The sequence below is a fragment of the Sapajus apella genome, unplaced genomic scaffold, assembly GCF_009761245.1.
Source record: "Sapajus apella isolate SASKATOON/1434 unplaced genomic scaffold, GSC_monkey_1.0 scaffold168, whole genome shotgun sequence".
NCBI lineage: Eukaryota > Metazoa > Chordata > Mammalia > Primates > Cebidae > Sapajus > Sapajus apella.
Window position 1 is genome coordinate 34112 of NW_022437108.1, and position 5593 is coordinate 39704.

The window sequence follows — 5593 nt, forward strand, 5'->3', positions numbered from 1 at the left end:
ACGTAAATGTTGATAACTATCAGTGCCCCCCTTAGCCCTGCCTTTGCTCTGTCCTGTGACTTCTTGTATGTGACATTTTCATTTTAATTAGTCTCTAGGTATTTTCCAATTTCCTTTGTGATTTCTCCTTTGATCTGTTGGTTGCTTAAGAATATGTTGTTTAATTTTCACAAATGTGTAAATTGTTCAGTTTTACTTCTGTTGTTGATTTCTAACTTCAGTCCTTTGTGGTCAGAGAAGATGTTTTTCATGATACGTATCTCTTAGAATCTATTGAGTGTTTATCTGTAGCCTAACATATGGTCCATCCTGGAAATGGTCTCGTGTGTTTGAGAATGTGTATGCTGCTGTTGCTGGGTAGAGGGTCCTGTGTATGTCTGGTAGAGCTAGTTGGATGATTGTGTTAAGTTCTCTCTGGCTGTTTCATTCATTGAGAGTATGATATTAAAGTCATTTGTATTTCAATATACACACAGCTATATGTATATATAGTTATAAGTTCTTCTAATGAAGTCCAAGTATGTTCAATATCCTTATCCTTGTGGACAAGTAAAGAAGTTTAGTAAAATGTTTTCTAGAATCTTCGTGGTATCTTTTTGTCAAACACAACTATGATTATCATTATGATTATCATTGTTATTAGTTAATGATCAATAGCTCAATTTACATATATATTTACCAATTTTGCATTGACCCTTTTTTTTTCACATCCTAATTTTCCCTTTAGGTTCACTTTGTATTTTGCTGAAATACATCCTTAGAACTTCTTTCAGTGAATGTCTCTTGGGTATAAACTCTTCCAGTCTTTATATGTATGGCAGTGGTTTTATTTCCTTTTTAATCTTGAGTAATTATTTAGCTGCAAATGGAATTTTACCCTCCATTTTTTTATACTCAGTACTTTGAAGTGTTTGCTCCACGTCTTTCTGGCCTCTTTTCTCCTTGGCACGATGTCTGCGTAACTTGTTGTATTAGTCATTTCTCTCATTGCTATAAAGAACTACCGAGACTGGGTAATTTATAAAGAAAAGGGGTTTAATTGGCTCACAGTTCCATATGCTGTACTGGAAGGATGGCTGGGGAGGCTTCAGGAAGCTTACAATCATGGTGGAAGGCAAAAAGGAAGGAGGCATGTCTTACATGGCCAGAGAACGAGGAAGAGAGAGAGGGAGAAGGTGCTACACGCTTTTAAACAGCCAGATCTCGTGAGAACTCACTCTCATGAGAAGACCAAGGGGGATGTCCACCCCCATGATCCATTGGCCTCCCACCAGGCCTCTTCTCCAACAATGGGGATTATGATTTGATGTGAAGCCAGGCACTGTGGCTCACGCCTGTAATCCCAGCACTTTGGGGGGTTGAGGCGGGCAGATTACCTGAGGTCGGGAGTTCGAGACCAGCCTGGCCAACATGGAGAAACCCCATCTCTACTAAAAATACAAAAATTAGCTGGGCGTGGTGGCGCATGCCTGTAATCCCAGCTACTTGGGAGGTTGAGGCACTGGAGGAGGAGGTTGCGGTGAACTGAGATCATGCCATTGCACTCCAGCCTGGGCAACTGAGCAAAACTCAATCTCAAATAATAATAATAATTTGATGTGAGATTTCAGTGGGGATGCAGATCCAAACCATGTCACTTGTCATTCTCTGGTAGGTAACAGGTCTTTTCTCCTCAGTCACCTTTAAGTTTTTGTCTGTGTCTTTTATATCCTGCAGTGTTCTACCATCTGTTCAGGTAGAGGCTCGGCTGTCTTTATGATGCACGGCACTCAGTGGTCACTTCCTTTCAATCTGAGAATTTTCCTTTCGCTTTCATTCTGGGAAATGATCTGCTTTTATGTCTTTGACTATTGCTTCTTTTCCATTTCTTCGTTCTCTTCTCCTAGAACTCCTATTAGCTATGTGTTCTTTTTAATGAAGCTTTCGTATTTTTCATCTCTTTATTTTTTGATACGATTTTCTATGTAAATTTCTTAAGATAGGCTTCTAATTCACTATGTTTTTCTTTGGACATGTCTAGTCTAAAATTTGTCCAATGATTGAGTGTTTTTTAAAGGGAACAAGGTTTTGCTACACTGCCCAGGCTGGACTGAGACTCCTGAGCCCAGGTGATCCTTCCGCCTCAGCCGGCTGACTGGCCGGGATGGCTGGCATGCTCCGTGGTGCCCGGCTTCCTTCAGTTGCAGTTGGTTTCTGTTTGTCTCTTTGTCTGTTTTCTGTTTTTGTCTTTTGAGATGAAGTTTCACTCTTGTTGCCCAGGCTGGGGTGCAATGGCACAATCTCAGCTCACTGCAACCTCCGCCTCCCGGGTTCAAGCGATTCTCCTGCCTCAGCCACCCAAGTAGCTGGGATTACAGGTCACCATGCCCATCTAATTTTTTTTTTGTATCTAGTAGAGGTGGGAGTTTCACCATGTTGGTCAGGCTGGTCTCGAACTCCTGACCTCAGGTGATCCACGGCCTTGGCTTCCCAAAGTGCTGGGATTACAGGTGTGAGCCACCATGCCCAGCCTTCCTTCAGTTTTTTAAGGGGTCCAAACAGTCTTCTACTGAGTCATTTAAATATTTTCCTATTGTTTATTTTTTTTCTGCAGGAAATAAGCCTCCTAATTGTTGATTTTGCTTTGGCATCGATCTTCTTCATGCGTTTTAAAATTTGACTCTGCACAGTCATCTTGAGGGGGAGTTTCTCTTTCTCTTCTTGCCCCTGTAATTATTGGTTTTGCAGTTGCTCCCCTTAGTCCTCTGAGGTCTCTAGTATAAAACCAGGTCTTAAATCAGCTTTTGGATTTTTTTTCATTGCTATCTAAAATCTCGGTTTTGTCTTTTACAATATGCTGCTATCTGGTTGGACTGCTATAACAAAATTCCAGAGACTGGGTGGCTTAAACCACAGACAATTATTTCTTATAGTTCTAGAGGCTGGAATGTCCAAGATCTAGGTGCTGGCAGATTTGGTGACTGATGAGGGCTCTCTTCCTGGCTGTAGAGAGCCTCCTTCTCACTGCGTGCTCACGTGGTCCTTCCTCCGAGCAACCACGTTCAGGAAAAAGGAAGAGGGAGGTATCTCTTTGTCTTCTTCTTATAAGGGTACTAATTCCACCATAAGGGTCCCACTCTTATGGCCTAATCTATACCTAATTCCCTCCCAAATGCCCTACCTCCGAGTGCATCACAATGAGGGTTTCAGCATACGTGTATGTTTGTACATACACTTTTTTTTTTAAACATGGATGAGTGTATAGCTGTTCCATATCCCATATTACATCATAAACATTTTCTCTTGTCGTTGCAAAGTCTTTCACATGATTTGAAAGGTCCTTACTAACAATCACGTAGCCTTGCTCTCAGTGTTATTTCTACGGACTCTCTATTTAAGGTAACCTGATGAATCTTCCTGGTGTGAAGCTTGTCTATACTGTGAATTGTGTCCTTAGGAAAGACTCCAGAAAGGACTGGCAAGGTAAAGATGGGAGCCCGTGGCTGTTGCTGTCTGTCTAGAGTGGACAGTTCCATCCCCATGACATTGGAGTGTGAGCTCCCCTCACCCACGGCAGCCCTAACCCCACCAGCAGCCCCAGCCCACGGTGTGCAGGGGAGGCACCCAGACCATGGTCAGTGCCTCAGACGTGGGTGGCTATTTTCTCCAGTCAAGGTTTCCTGCCTTGCAAGCTCTTTGGTTCCTTCAGGGAACTTCTGGCAGGGCCCACAGATGCAGGAAGCAAAGTGTTCAAGAGAGCAGGAAAGCTTCTGGCTCATGGCGTCAAGTTCCTGAACCAGAGATGAGGTTTCACACCACGCCCTGGAACGGCCCCGGTTAAAAACTCGTGAACATTTTGTTGAGGTTCCTGCTTTACAGATTGTTAAACTGTTTTCTTGTAAAACTTCATAATCTTTGCAAGCTAAGCCATTGTCCAGAGGAGACGGCTGAAGCTTGAACTGACCAGAGTGGTGCTTCTGGAAAGGTTCTGTGGGTATGAATCACAGGGCATCCTATTAAAACGGATTCTGATTCAGCTGATCTGGGGTGAGGTCCAAATTGCATTTCCAACAGGCCCCCAGGTGATGTGGACACCACTGGCCTGAGGACCTCACCAGAGTGGAGAAGTGTGAGGGGACTTAGGCGAGCCACATGCATCATCAGTGACTGAGCCGGACCATGTCTAGCTGACTCCAAAGCCTGTGGCCTCTCTCTGCGGTTCCCATGTAGAATCCTGCAGCCCCACCTCTCACTTTGCAGGTGAGGGAGGGGAGACAGAGAGGCTTCCGCTGGAGGGGGAAGGTGGCTTTGTTCAGGGAGGGGGCTGCCTTTCCCAGGCCCGTCCTCCACCTTGAGGAAGAGAGGGATGGAGTGGATGGTCTCTTGAGTGGGGAAGTGCCACAGCTGGGCAGCCATCAGTGTTAGAAAAATTAATATTTTAATTAAAAACATCCTTTTTCCTGCTCTTCTTTCCCCTTTGCTTTAATGTCTCAGTGTGGAGTAATTATGAGTCGCTCTGGGGAGACAACCTCAGAAAAAGTGTTGGTGCGACTGCTGAGGAATTTATCTGATTAACTTGGGCTCAGCCTTTGAGGTGAAGAGAAAGGGAAGTAAAAGGAAAAGGGGAGGAGGGAAAGCTCCAGCTCCCCGTCGGTCATCTGGCACAAAACTTAATCACAGCGTCGGGAGGCCAGGTGGGCTCCGGCTGGTTCCTTCAGGCCAGCCTGAGGGTAAGGCGGCGCATTCCCCTCCCCAGGCCCCAGAAGCCCTCCACCTCAGCCCAGGCCCCATCTGTCCTCTGGGTTGCCTTCCTGGAGATGTCACTGTGACTGGTCCCACATGGGAGATCGGGTCTTAGGTTGGGTTCCTGGAAGGCAAAGGCTGGGAAGGGGTCTGAGCACTTTCAGGGACACACATGAAGGGTGAGGGCAGCAGGGTGGGACAGGAGCAGAACCTAGGTGAGGACGTGGTACAGCCAAAGTCTGGTCTGGACCCGACCCCCTGGGGAGCTTGGTGCCTGCCCTGGGCTGCAGAGCTGTCAGGGCATGAGGGGCGGCTTTTGCTCCTGGGTATACCTGCTGATCGAGGGTTGCACCTGGGGGGAGAGTGTAGCCCCCCAGGCATTTCCTGATAAAATGGCATTTTGGTCCCCATTGACTGAGGGCACTGCTCCGTAGAAGGGCACAGCTGTGAGTTGTTGACAGCCAACCCCACCCGCAGCCGGTAGACAAATGTCCTGGGTTGAAAACGGGGTCTGGGTGAGGCGCCAACAACACCTACTACAGATGGACTAAAGGGGGCCTGGCGGGGCTGGAGAGAAATGGGTGGATTCAAGAGTGATGCCGGGCCGGGCGCAGTGGCTCACGCCTGTAATCCCAGCACTTTGGGAGGCCGAGGCGGGTGGATCACGAGGTCAAGAGATCGAGACCATCCTGGTCAACATGGTGAAACCCCATCTCTACTAAAAATACAAAAAATTAGCTGGGCATGGTGGTGCGTGCCTGTAATCCCAGCTACTCAGGAGGCTGAGGCAGGAGAACTGCCTGAACCCAGGAGACGGAGGTTGCGGTGAGCCGAGATCGCGCCATTGCACTCCAGCCTGGGTAACAAGAGC

At 46.8% G+C, this 5593-nt stretch overlaps 1 long non-coding RNA gene across 1 annotated transcript; it reads left to right on the top strand.

Annotated features, from left to right (window-relative positions):
* Positions 1-2614: 2614 nt before the first annotated feature.
* LOC116542431 lies at positions 2615-4439 on the top strand. The gene is made up of 3 exons (XR_004265219.1): positions 2615-3062; positions 3379-3462; positions 3689-4439. It is a non-coding gene; the product is annotated as an uncharacterized LOC116542431 (long non-coding RNA).
* Positions 4440-5593: the final 1154 nt, after the last annotated feature.